The 14,354-nt window shown below is 41.1% G+C and overlaps 1 long non-coding RNA gene across 2 annotated transcripts in view; it reads left to right on the forward strand.

Moving 5' to 3' along the window:
- LOC148148524 (uncharacterized) overlaps positions 1–13,814 on the forward strand; it is a 74,662-nt gene extending 60,848 nt beyond the window's left edge. Inside the window, exons 2-4 of one of the 2 annotated variants that reach the window (XR_015758751.1) lie at positions 11,161–11,232; positions 13,073–13,141; positions 13,660–13,814. This is a non-coding gene — a long non-coding RNA (uncharacterized LOC148148524). The remainder of the gene's footprint in view (positions 1–11,160; positions 11,233–13,072; positions 13,142–13,659) is intronic. The other variant, XR_015758750.1, reaches the window with a different exon arrangement.
- Positions 13,815–14,354: the final 540 nt, after the last annotated feature.

Genomic DNA, 14,354 nt, shown 5'->3' on the forward strand with positions numbered 1-14,354 from the left:
CAACATCACCCTCAGTCCGTCCCCTCCAAGTCCATCCAACGCCGTCCCCTGCCCACTGCCCAAAACCGTCCCCTGCCCACTCCCCAATATCATCCTCCGAAGGCCCCTACCCGTGCCCCAACGTTGCCCCGTCTGCCCCCAAACCCATCCAACATTACCCTCAGCCTGTCCCCCAAACCCTGTTCATCACTGTGCTCCCATCCGCCCCCAACATCACCCCCCGCACGAGCCCCAAACCTGTCCAACATCACCCTTAGCGCACCCCCCAAACCCATCCAACACTACCCCCCCGGCCTGCCCCATCCACCATCCAACCCATTTCTGCACCCCTGACCCCAGTCACCCCGCCCCCTGTGTGCCCCGTCACCCCCACCCTCTTGGGCAGCCAGAGTGGACACCAACAGTAAGACAACTGCTGCCTTTGCGGGGTAAGTCTCCAAATAGCGCACACACACACACACACACACACACACACACACACAGCTCCACACAGCTACACACACACACACACACACACCACACACAGCTACACACACACAAACATACACACACACACAACGTTTTACTGCAATTTTTTGACAAGTTCCACCTCTGCTCTGTATAAGACAATGTTGGAAAGAATATCTGGGGAAGGGTGGTTTAGGATTCACCTCTATGTAGAACTCCAGGGAAAGTGTGGGGAGAGGGAGAGAGGGTGTGAGGTCAGTCATTTAGAGACGATACCTGGGCTCGATGTCCAGGACTGTTCTCGGCAGCATTTCAGTCAGCTGAGATCATTTTTAATCAGTGTAAATAAAATACTTGATCAGGGTTGAAACAGCTCTTTGATGTAATGTTTCTATTGGGACTTCGAGACCTCCTTCGGATAATCCGATATTTGGATAACTGATATTCAGATAGTCGAGTCCCTCTGTATATATAAAAATCACACAACTTTCATCACAATTGACACCATAACAATATTACCATCCAATTAAACTGAGCACTGATCATTGTAACATGAATGATGATGGTAATAACATTTTTTTTACTTTGTTATGGTGATCTTGCCATTGAATACATTGTAAGCTGTGGAGATATCATCCATCAATCATTTCCAATTGTAATTATTTTTTCTACACTGTCTCCATGCTTTGCATCTATACCAGAGATTTTTAGAAACAACTGCCTTGTAGTTCTTTAGTGATACCATGCTAATTACAAACAGGAATGTATCATCTACCAAAGGCCATATTGCTCTTCTCACGTTAGTCATCATTTTAAATCGATCCCTCCATCATCAGGTAGGTAAATTCTTTGACCGGATTTGATTTGGTTTCACCAGTTCTGATTGCAGTATAAAATATGGCTTCCCATGGAATTGGTTTATATGTCACTCCAGTCATCTGCAGACTAACAGTAGTCCTGTGGCTATGAGCGAAAACTGAATGCATACTTATCCATCATTGGCCGAAGGTCCTCTTCAGAAGGCATGCAAATATACAGTCATCAACACACAAAGGTTCTTTTAAAATTTCATTTCTTCCTAATGGTATTAATGGATCAAACAATTTTCTTGTTGTTTGGATTTGTGGCCCAATATCTAATTGAAGATTTTGCTGTTGTATTACATGTTTTTGTACATTGTTGATAAAGGAGTTTGACTAGACTGGAGTGCAACATATATTCTTGCTTCACAACATTCAAAATGGACAAACTTGGAGGTAGTCCAGAGAAGATTCATGAGGCTGATTATAGATATGGAGCAATTGTCTTATGAGGAGACATTGAACAGATTGGGCCTGTAGTCATTGGAATTTAGAAGAATGAGAGGCAATCTTATTAAAATATACAAGACTCTTAGGGGATTTGACAGGGTTGATACAGAGAGGTTATTTCCCCATATGGAGAGTCCAGAAATGGAGAACATAACCTCATTTAAAATAGAAATATGATAGATTTTTTTTCTTTCAGAGGATACTGAATCTGTGGAATTCTTTACCACAAAGGGCCATTGAGACTGGATCATTTAGTAAATTCTAAGCTGAGACAGATTTTTAGTCAGTTAGTGAATCAAGGATGATAGGGAAAAGGCAGGAAAGTGGAGTTGAGGATTATCAAATCAGCCACGATTTCATTAAATGGCAGAGCACTCTCTATGAGCTGAATATCCTACTTCTGCTCCTATATCTTACGGTCTTTAGAGTGCCATTAGTATGTATTCTGGCATGATTTCATCGTTCAGCTTTTCAGAACTAGCAACAAATTCTCAGAGAACCATTTTTCTTCTTTTTTGTTCAAAGGTCAATCTGTGTGTTGATGTTAAAAATCTTGGTCAAAACAACAAATGCCATAGAAAGGTCTTGATTTTATTTTCCACATCAGTCCTGAAGTTAGTGAGCATTGAACAACATACATGTTGTGCCTTTGCTACCCTGAAGTTGTACTTTTATTCAGAAAGATCCTATTCCTTATGTTCAGAAGTGAGGAACAAGGAAAGGAAAGAATCTCTCTTCTAATAATTGAAAAGATAGTTTTAATGGAGAAGATTCTGGCTAACCCCTTGACTTCTTTGAGGAACTAACAACCCTATCCAAGAGGAGAAGGCAAGAAAAGGAGTCCTTGGAAGGCAGTCAAATATAGGACTAGGTTCAGCGGAGTTGACTGGAATTAGTTCTTTGTCTGCAAAAGAGAAAGGAAATAACTGTTATTTTGAGCCTCTGGTAACTGGTTAAGATCCTTTCTATTCTTAAATTCAGTGGTAAAGTAAATAAAATATATAAAAGGCAATATAAGTATGTGAATAAATAAATAAATACATACATTAAGGATGGTGATGTGGCAAGGTTGCAACATGTGGGAGTTCCTGGATAATATTGCAATCCAGGGCAACACATCTGCAGTAAATGTGCAGCTTCAAGAGTTTGTTGACTCAGAGTTTCTGACCTGGAAATGAATTTCTGATACTGTGATTCTTCAAGGAGCTCACTATCCTGACTTGAGAATTTATTGCCATTCCTTGAGTATCTTTGAAACAAAACTTTGGAACTCTCTCCTGAACAGCATTGAAGGTGTACCTACAATTAAAGATTTCAGTGGTTCAAGAAACCAGTTTGGGGGAGGGGGGGGGGGAAACGGCACAGTGACTCAGTGGTTAGCACTGTGGCCTTACAGCACCAGGGACTCGGATTTGATGGTAGAGGCTGGTACAATTACTACATTTAAAAGGCATCTGGATGGGTATATGAATAACAAGGATTTAGAGGGATATGGGCCAAGTGCTGGCAAATGGGACTAGATCAGGTTAGGATATCTGGTCAACATGGGGGGAGGGAGTGCATATCCAAGTTTCCACTACCTGGAACTCTTCCTCATTTTAAAAATCTTTTCCGATTTAACTCCTGATTTAACTAGGGAGCGGCACAGTCGCTCAGTGGTTAGAACTGCTCTATCACACCCTTGGGCGACTGTCGATGTGGAGTTTGCACATTCTCCCCATGTCTGCATGGGTTTCTTCCAGGTGCTCAGATTTCCTTCCACAGTCCACAGATTTGCAGGTAAGGTGGATTGGCCATGGTAAATTGCCCTGTAATGTTTAGGGATTAGCCATGGGAAATGCAGGGTTACACAGATAGGGTACAGGGATGGGTCTGGATAGGATGCATTTCTGAGTGGACTCCATGGATGGCCTGCTTCCACACTTTAGGGATTCAATGAAGGAAGCATCTCACCAGCATCTGCTCCATGTCAGCTAGGAATTGGTAGTAAATATTTTGGTCCGGTCAGAAACACCCATATCCCATGAATGAATAAAGAGAAAAGAGGTTCCGTATAGACAGTATGAGAAGCTAGGGACTAAATTAATATGCACAATCTCAAATGTTGTATTATTATCTGATTGTGTGCAAATTGGCATAAGGTACATAAAATGAGAAAAATGAATCAAAGACTGATATGGGAGAAGTAAATTCCTGTTCATGGACTACTGGCACCAGTACTAGGGAAAGTAAGAGCTATACCATTGGGACAGTCTACACCTGAATTGTGTTGGGGCCAGACTTCTTGCAAACTGCACAGCTAGGAAAGTAGAGAGAGTCCTAAACTAAATATTGGACAGTTGTGGTTTATTAAAAAGTAGAGATAGGGTAAGAGAAGACAATAATAATATGGTAAGTGAGGGTCAGAGAATGGCAGGAAAATGTAGAAAGAAAAAATAAAAGCAGGAATATACCAACAAAGATAACAAAAAGTGAAAACTATAGGTGGGAGTGAGGTCACTGAAATTAAGGCAGAGATGGATAGGTTCTTGTTAGTCAGGGGAATCGAGGCTTCTCAGGGTAGGTACGAATGTGGAATCTGAAATCATTATTGAAAAGCATAACTGTCTCAAACAGTTGACTGGTCTACTTCTGCCACTATTTTTGTACATTCATATGTTGACGGTAGGAAATATAGATGGTATGTAGCAGAATCACAAAGACATTTAAAATAGTACACGATAATGACACAAAATGTCACAATGAAGTTTAAAGCTTTGGAAATTTAGGAAGATATTGGATAGGAATATGGAGCTGGATGGAAAAGAAAAAGAAGTTTGAATTTACACAAACTTAGAATGTTTCTAATTACTTTACTGCCATTTAAGTACTTTTGAAGTGTATTCTAAGTTATATTACAGAAAACACAAAATGCATTTGGTAAGCTTGTACAAACAGCAATATGAAAATGATTAGTTAATCTGTTTTAGTAATATAATTAATGGATAAATCTTGGTCGTGGTATCTGTGGATTATTCTCCTGATCTTTTTTCTAAATGGTACAATTAAATTTTTTTACATTCACCTGAAAGCAAGCAGGACCTAAAATTTACAGATGCCCTAAAGTAGGCGGTATCATGGACAGTGAGGAAGGTTGTCAGAAATTGCAGCAGGATCTTCATTAGCTGGAGAAATAACAAATAGATTTAATATAGATATTTTGGAGAGTCAATTCAAGGTATGAGTTTCACGATGAATGGTAGAGCCTTATAGAGTGTAGTGGAACAGACTTTGGAGTTCACATGCACGGTTCTCTGAAAGTGGAGTCACAGGTAGACAGGGCAGTGAAGAAAGCTTGTGGCACAATGGCCTTCATTAGTCAGGGCATTGAGATAGAAGTTGGGAAGTTACGTTGCAGTTGTACAGGGTGTTGGTGAGTCTCCACTTGGAGTATTGTATTTAGTTTTGATTACCTTGCTATAGGAAGGATGCTATTAAACTAGATTCTGGATTAGTGGTGCTGGAAAAGTACAGCAGTTCAGGCAGCATCCGAGGAGCAGTAAAATCGATATTTCGGGCAAAAACCCTTCATCAGGAATACAGGCAGAGTGCCTTAAGGGTGGAGAGATAAATAGAGGAGGGTGGGGGTGGGGAGAATGTAGCATAGAGTACAATAGGTGAGTGGGGGAGGGGATGAAGATGATAGGTCAGGGAGGAGGGTGGAGTGGATAGGTGGAAAGGAAGATAGGCAGGTAAGACAAGTCATGGGGACAGTGCTGAGCTGGAAGCTTGGGACTGGGGTGAGGTGGGGAAAGGGGAAATGAGGAAACTGTTGAAGTCCAAATTGTTGCCCTGGGGTTGAAGTGTTCCGAGGCGGAAGATGAGGCGTTCTTCCTCCAGGCATCGGATGGTGAGGGAGCGGCAGTGAAGGAGGCCCAGAACCTCCATGTCCTCGGCAGAGTGGGAGGGGGAGTTGAAATGTTAGGCAACAGGGCGGTGTGGTTGATTGGTGCAGGTGTCCCAGAGATGTTCCCTAAAGCGCTCTGCTAGAAGGCGTCCAGTCTCCCCAATGTAGAGGAGACCGCATCGGGAGCAACGGATACAATAAATGATATTGGTGGATGTGCAGGTAAAACTTTGATGGATGTGGAAGGCTCCTTTAGGGCCTTGGATGGAGGTGAGGGAGGAGGTGTGGGCGCAGGTTTTGCAATTCCTGCGGTGGCAGGGGAAGGTATCAGGACGGGAGGGTGCTAGAAAGAGTGCAGAAGAAATTTACAAGGATATTGCCAGGATTCAAGTGACTGAGTTGAACAAGCTGGACAAGCTAGGACATTTTTCTTTAGAGTGTCGGAGACTGAGGGGGATCTTATAATGGTGTATAAGATCATGAGAGACATGGATAGGTTGAATGCATTCAGAGTTTTTCCCAGGGTTGGGGAATCAAGGACCAGAGGGCACCAGTGTAAGGTTAGAGGGGAAAGAATAAAAGGGAACCTGAAGGACAACTATTTTCTGCAGAGAATGGTACACAAATGGAATGAGCTGCCATGCGCAGAAGTGGTTGAGGTGGGTTCATTAACAACATTTAAAAGGCATTTGGACAAATACATGGATAGGAAAGGTTAAGAAGGATATGGGCCAAGTGCAGGGAAACAGGGTTAGCATGGATGGACATATTGAACGGCATATCTAGTTTGGGCCGAAGGGCCTGTCTCCACAGTATAGGACTCTATGACTCTAAAACCTTGGTTTAACATTGTATTTGAAAGATTATTCCTCTGACAATGCTGAATTCCTTTTTTAAGGCACTGAATTATTACCTTGACTTTTGTACTCAAGACGTCAACCATAATCTTTTCAGAGGCAAGAGTGCCAGCAGTTGAGCCATGGCTGACATTTGAGTGAACAATTTCAATCCCTAAGTTTCTCCATTTCCCTCACATGCTCAGATATTGGCATATTCCATATCACTGCTTCTGAAACAGCTTACTTTATCTCAACCACAGATTTTCATCCACAATTGTTGACAGGGCAATTCAATTTCCTGCACTTATGTTCTCATCCCTTCCTCCCCTCACAGAATTGTCGTAGTGTTCCCCTTGTCCTCACCTTCCACCTAACCCCGTTCAATGGACCATCCTCCAACATTTCTATCCTCTCCAGCATGATGCCACTGCCAACACATTCCTTCCTATCAGCATTCTGAAAGTTCAATTCGCTTTGGGACCACCTGTAATTACCTCCATAATCATCCCCCAACACCCCATCTTCTTTCCGTGCAAGCGCAGGATTTGGAATAACTGCCCTTTTACCTTCCCTTCTTACAGGGCCCCAAACACTCCTTCCAGTTGAAACACTGATTTATGTAGGCTTTTTCAATTTACCATTCTATACTCACTGCTCACTTTGTTGTCTCTTACATATCGAGTGGTTGCATGATCACTTTGTGGAGCATCTTCTTCACTCTGGAAAAGTGACTTTGCACTTTGAGTCAGCTGTCATTTAACTCCTCCATTCCACTCCTACTCTGACCTCTGACCTTGCGACCTGCCACTGTTCTAATGAAGCACAATGAAGCTGGAAAGACAGAATCTCATTTTTTTATTTAGACTGAACAGTGATTTCTCATCATAATGTCTTGCCTTAGTTTTTTTTAAAATGACAAATGGGAGAGATAAAAGAGCTGTTGTGTCACATTAAACTCACTGGTCTCGTAATCCATATAGCACACAAAGAAAGAACAAAGAACAACACAGCAAAGGAACGGGCCCTTTGGCCCTCTAAGCCTATGTGGACACATTTTGCCCTTCCATATTAAAACTTGTCATTCTCTAGCACATGGGGTTTCATGACAACCATTACAATTTAAATCCCCCAGAACAGATCTTCACTTTTGTTCTTTCCATCCCTCACTGCTTCTTTTGCCTCTATACTTGTTTCTGATGCTGTCTGATCTGTTTAGCACTTCTAGATTTTCTGGTTGTCTGGTAGATTTCCAGAATATAGAGTATTTTACTTTTATGTAGGTGGCAATTGTTTGGATCAAAATTCAAACTGAAATAGTAATAACATTGAGATTCTCTCTTTGTCTCACTGTTATTCTGAATCCAGTCTCTCTTGCTTCTTGAGTTGAATACATTTTCTATAGGCATGGCTTTCCCTCCTGGTCCCATACCTCATCCCTGTTGAACCAGTCTCCCCAGCCACCATCCTCCCTAACAAATCCCCAACATCTATTCTTGGCCCTCAACCCATTTATCACTTACACAACATCCCGCATTACTGCATCATAAAAAATAGGTTCCACATGTATACCGGCAAAATCTGGCACTACTACGGCACTACAGTTTCTATCCTTGACAGTCTCTAATTTGTCAGGCTGCTTGTCCAAAATTCAATAGTAATTGGAATAACCTTTCTCCAACTAATTATTGAGAAGGCCAGAATCATTGTCTTTGGTCATCAAAATAAAATATATTTCATAGCCATTGGCTCCATCCTCTCTCTGGCTGCTGAGTTAGGTTGCACCAGACTGTTTGTAACTTTGCTGTCATATTTGACCCTGAAGTTGCTTCTGACTACATATCCATGCCAACGCAAAGAGCATTTCTATGTCCTCCTCTTCTCAACTTATCTGCTGCTGCAAAGCTCATCTATTCCTTTTTTAATGCTGCACTTGACTATTCAAACATACACTTGACTAAATTGCTATATTCAACCCTCTGTAAAATTGTCATCCTAAAACGGGCCGCCTGTGTAGTTATTGGTAACAAGTTCCAATCATCTATCATCCCTGTCATTGCTGTGTTAATGGTTCACTGTTAAACTGTGAATCAATGTTAAAATTTCCCTCTTTATCTTAAAATCCCTTGCTTGACTGCTCCCTGTCTCTTAAATCTCCTCCAGCTCACACCCTTCCAAGATGTCAGTATTCATCTGATCTCTTGAGCGTCTTGATTTTAAGTTCTCAGCCTTTGGCGGCCGTGCCTTGAATTACTTTGGTCTTATGCTTTAGGTATCCCCCTTTCAAACCTCTTTGCTTCCCTACCAGCCTTTTCTCCTTTCTGACATTTCTTAACTCCTAACTCATGTAACCAAGCATTCGTCTCAATAGTGCCTAATGTAATTCAGTGTCAAACGGTGCTTCATAAGGTTGCTGTGAAGCACCTTGGGACATTTTACAAGTTGGTATTGGTATTTAGTCCTGAGATAAACTTTTACCCATGTACCTATATGATCTATATAAAGGAAACTACAATGGTGTGAGGTGTGAGTTCGCTATGATAAATTAGGGAATGTTACTTAAAAGGAAGATGGTGAATAGGCAGTTGCAAACATTTAAAGAGCACATGGAGGAACTGCAACTATTGTTCATTCCTTTCAAAAAAACAAAAGCAAAATAAGAAACATGGCCTAATCATGGTTAACAGGGTAATTTATGGATGGTATTAGACCCAAGGAAGGAAATATATAAATTTGTCAAAAAAAAAAGCTGACTTGAGGATTGGAGCAGTTTAGATTTCAACAAAGGAGGATTAAAAGGGGGGAATAGAATATGAGAGTAAGCTTGCAAGGACCATACAAACTAGTTGTAAAAGCTTCTATATGAAAGTGAAGAAAAAAAGATTGGTGAAGACAAATATATATCCCTTACAACCAGAAACAAGTGAAGTAAAAATGGGAAACAAAGAGATGGCAGACCAGTTAAATACATATTTGGTTCGGTCTTTACAAAGGAGTACACAAATAATATCTCCAAAATGCTGGGGAACACAGAACTAGTGAGAGGAAGTGATAGAAGGGTGTCAGCATTAATAAGAGAAATTGGGGACTCATGGAAATTGATGAGAATAATCCACAGGCCCAATAATCTTTATGCCAGAGTACTTAAGGAAATTGCCGTAGAAAGAGTGGATGCATTGATGGTTATTTTTCAAGATTCTACAGACTCTTGAACAATTCCTACAGATTGGAGGGTAAGCTAATATAACCCCACTATTTAGAAAAAGGAGGTAAAGAGAATACAATGAATTATAGACCTGTTAGTCTGACATTGGTACTGGGGAAAATGCTAGAGTTCATTATAAATGATTTCATAGCAGGGCATTTGGAAAACAGTGACAGGATTGAAAGGGAAATCATGCTTAACAAATCTCCTGAAATTGTTCAAGGTGTAAGTAGCAAAGTTGATAAAGGGGGCATGAATGTTGTTTACTTGGATTTCCAGAAGGCTTTCGCTAAGGTCTGACATATAAGATTGGCATTTAAAAATAAGATTGGGGGTAGTTGACTGACATGGATAGAGAACTGGTTGGCAGACAGAAAACACGGAGTAGGAATAAATAGGAGTACCAGGAAGTGACTAGTGGGGTACCAAAGGGAATGCTACTTGAACTCCAGCTATTCACAGTATATATTAATGATTTAAATGAGGTAACTCAATGTAACATCAACAAGTTTGCAAAGAACATAAAGTTGGATGTTTAGGTGAATTGTGAGGAAGGTCCAGAAATATCTGGACAAGTTGAGTGAGTGGGTGAATGCATGGCAGACGAAGTGGGACAATAGTAGTTACCATCATTGCCTTAGTCCCAGAGAATCATAGGGCAGCTTTCCCATTTGTTGATAGCAGTGAGGTTATCCACTTTGATGGCAAAAACTGAAGGTAGCTTGATACCTGAATAGCGATAGATTGGGATAGGAGGAATGCAATGAAATCTTTGGACACAAGTCACTGAAAGTAAGCATGAATCTTCTGCAGTCCATGAAGAAGGCAAATGGAATGTTGTCTCACGTGAAAGGGTTGGGGAGATGAGGAGTAGGGATGTCTTGCTGCAATTGTATAGATATGAGACCATATCTGGTGTGTGCAGTCTTGGTCTCTTTACTTAAGGAAGGATGTTCTGGCTATGAGGGTAGTGCAGCAACAGTTTGTCAGACTGATTATTGGGTTGGCAATTTTGACACATAAAGAGAAACTCAATTGGTTAAGATTATATTCCCTGCGTTTTAGAAGAATGAAATGGGATCTTATAGAAACCTACAACATTCTAAAAGGACTAGACCAGGTAAGTGCAGGATATTCTGAATGCGAAGTCCAGAACTAGCAGTCACAGTCCGAACTATGAATTTAGGACTGAGCTGGTGAAATATCTTCACTCAGAGAGTGGTGAGCCTATAGAATTCTGTACACAGAAAGAAGCTGAAGCCAAAATGTTCAATGTTTTCAACAATGAGTTAGATATAGTTCTCAGGATTAAAGGGGTCAAGGGGTATAGGAAGAAAGGAAGAATCGGGTACTAAGTTGGATGATCAGCCATGCTTATTAATGGCACAGCAAGCGCGAAGGGCCATATGGACTACTCCTGCTCCTATTTTCTATGCTTCTATTATAACTTGATCTTTATATTGTCATTGTCTACAGGAATGGTACCACAAGACTGGAGGAAAGCAAATGTTGTTCCCTTGTTCAAGAAGAGGAGTAGAGACAACGCTGGTAATTATAGACCAGTGAGCCTTACTTCAGTTGTGGGTAAAGTGTTGGAAAAGGTTATAAGAGATAGGATTTAAAATCATCTAGAAAGGAATAACTTGATTAGCGATAGTCAACACGAATTTGTGAAAGGTTGGTCGTGCCTCACTAACCTTTTGGAGTTCTTTGAGAAGGTGGCCAAACAGGTGGCTGAGGGTAAAGTGGTTGATGTTTTGTACATGGATTTCAGTAAGGCGTCTGATAAGGTTCAACAAGGTAGGCTATTTCACAAAATACGGAGACATGGGATTAAGGGTGATTTAGCGGTTTGAATGAGAAATTGGCTAGCTGAAAAGAGACAGGGTGGTGGTTGGAAAATATTCATCCTGGAGTTCAGCATACCGCAAGGATCTGTTTTGGTTCTACGGCTGTTTGTCATTTTTATAAATTACCTGGATGAGGGCATAGAAAGATGGGTTAGTAAATTTGCAGATGACACTAAGGTCGGTAGAATTTTGGATAGTGATGAAGGATGTTGTAGGTTACAGAGCAACATGGATAAGCTGTAGAGCTGGGCTGAGAGGTGGCAAATGGAGTTTAATGTGGAAAAGTGTGAGGTGACAATTTGGAAAGAGTAACAGGAATGCAGAGTACTGGGCTAATGGTAAGATTCTTGGTAGTGTAGATGAGCAGAGGCATTTTGGTGTCCAGTACATAGATCCTTGAAAGTTGCCACCCAGGTTGATAGGGTTGTTAAGAAGGCAGATGGTGTGTTAGCTTTTATTGGTAGAGGGATTGTGTTTCGGAATCATGAGGTCATGCCGCAGCTGTACAAAACTCTGGTGCAGCCGCACTTGAATTATTGCGTATAATTCTGGTCATTGCATTATAGGAAAGAAGTGGAGGCTTTGGAAAGGGTTCAGAGATTTACTAGATGTTGCCTGGTATGGAGGGAAGGTCTTACGAGGAAAGCCTGAGGGACTTGAGGCTGTTTTTGTTAGAGAGAAGGGGTTAAGAGATGATTTAATTGAGACAGAAAAGATCATCAGAGGATTAGATAAGTTGGACAGTGAGAGCATTTTTGCTTGGATAGTGATGGCTAGCACGAGGGGATATAGCTTTAAATTGAGGGGTGATAGATATAACACAGATGTCACAGGCAGCTTCTTTATTCAGAGATAGTAGGGGCATGGAACGCCCTGTCTGCAACAGTAGTAGACTCGCCAACTTTAAGGGCATTTAAATGGTGATGGGATAGGCATATGGATGAGAATAGAATAGTGTAGGATAGATGGGCTTCAGATCGGTTTCACAGGTCGGCACAACATCTAGGGCCGAAGGGCTATACTACGCTATAATATTCTATGTTCTATGTTCCATAATGTCCATTTATTTTCACCTTCAGATTGGTTCTAGATCATTTGCTGCTGAAGTCCTTATCCATTCTTTCATTCTCTCGACATGCTAATCAAATGTGCTCCCATCTGCCTGCTCATCATCCACCCTCCAAGAATATAAAATTATACTAAACTCTGTTGCCCAAATCCTAACTCAAACAATGACCTGTTCACCCATCAGCATAATGTCCCCTCACTGACAATGACTTCCTGTTAAGCAATGCCATAATATTAAAATTCTCATCTTTGTTTTCAAATTCCTTCCTGGTTTCACCCCTCCTTATCTATGTAATCTCCTCTCAGTTAACAATCCTCTGGATTATCTGTACTCCTCCAATTTTGTCTTCTTATGTGTCTAATTGTTCCAAAGTTGGCAGTTCTGCCTTCAGTTATTAAACTCACAGGCACACATGTAATGTTTCAATATTTTTGAAGTAATACTGAATGTCAAATTTACTTCAATAAAGGTTTTGAAAGGTATCCTCTTGTTTCTCAAGATCATTTCAAGGAAGGTTCCATGAGGAGCTGCTGTAATGGTATGTTCACTGGACTAGTAGTTTAGAACCCCAGGCAATGGTTTCTTTGAGGTATAGGTTCAAATCCAACCATAGAAGATAGTGAAATTTGAATACAAAACAAATCTGGGGCAAAAAAAAGCCTAATAAAACCATTGCTGTTAACAAAAACACTTTCCATTTAAAGATGAAAATTTGCCGTCCTTACCTTGTCTGGTCTACATGTGACTCGAGACCCGTGGTTGACTCTTAACTATGCTCCAGAGAAAAAGGTTTGGGCAGTAAATGCTGCACAAATCAGTGTGGTAGAAAGAAAAACAATTTCATCAGGACAGTCAATATGCACTGAAGCACTGTAGATGTGACTCTAATTTCAGCTCATACGATTATAGCTTTGGACAAAGATGCAGGAAGTTAAAACCTTTAATGAAAATATAGAGGAACCAAAGGACACTTCAATGGATAAGTGTAATCATGGTATTGTGAGATATGCCATTTTTTAAAATCTAAGTGTAACCTTCTTCTTGTCTCACGAGCAGGAAACAAGATGATTGGGGAAACTCAACTGAGCGGGAGACCAAAACTCAGTTTCCAGATGGCGGATGAAACTAAGATATTGAGTTAAGACAGAATGGAAATTGAGCTTCTGAACACATTTGCATGCCATGTATTCTAATTAAAAGCTAATCTGGTTGGAATTAAGTTTACTTTCTCAATTAAATTATCTTTGAATGAGCAATAGTGCCTTCAGATTCCCAACTGCACAAAAATGGCATACAGCAAGTGAGATAGCAACTCACTGGAATTAGAATGAATAGCCACTAATTGTTCCTCCTGAAGGGGAAATATATTCAATGAAGTCAATATTGAGACTGTATATAAGTAGCCTTATGGTCACAGGGCGGGCTGAGAAAGAGACATCGTCTGGAGTAGAGAGGGAAGCAGGGAGGAATGTGGACAGGGACGGCAGGTCCTTGCAACATTGGTTTTGGGGTCGTGTGAAGGGGAGGAGGTGTGGTTTTGGGAGTGATAATGGTAGAGAAATGGTCTTAAAGGTTTGGGTCGGTGAGGGTACAAGCAGTGAGGGTACAAGCAGTGGAGGGTACAGTGACAGTGAGAGGAGGGAGTGGGATGTGGTAGAATAGTAGGGTCAGCATCATGAACAGGTAGCATCAGTTTCAATTAAGGGGCCATCGAAATGGATAACACAAGTGGTATGGATAACTATAGGAGA

This window comes from Chiloscyllium plagiosum, unplaced genomic scaffold (genome assembly GCF_037043375.1).
Source record: "Chiloscyllium plagiosum isolate Xiang-an unplaced genomic scaffold, Cpla_swu_hap1 HiC_scaffold_12, whole genome shotgun sequence".
NCBI classification, from domain to species: Eukaryota; Metazoa; Chordata; class Chondrichthyes; order Orectolobiformes; family Hemiscylliidae; genus Chiloscyllium; species Chiloscyllium plagiosum.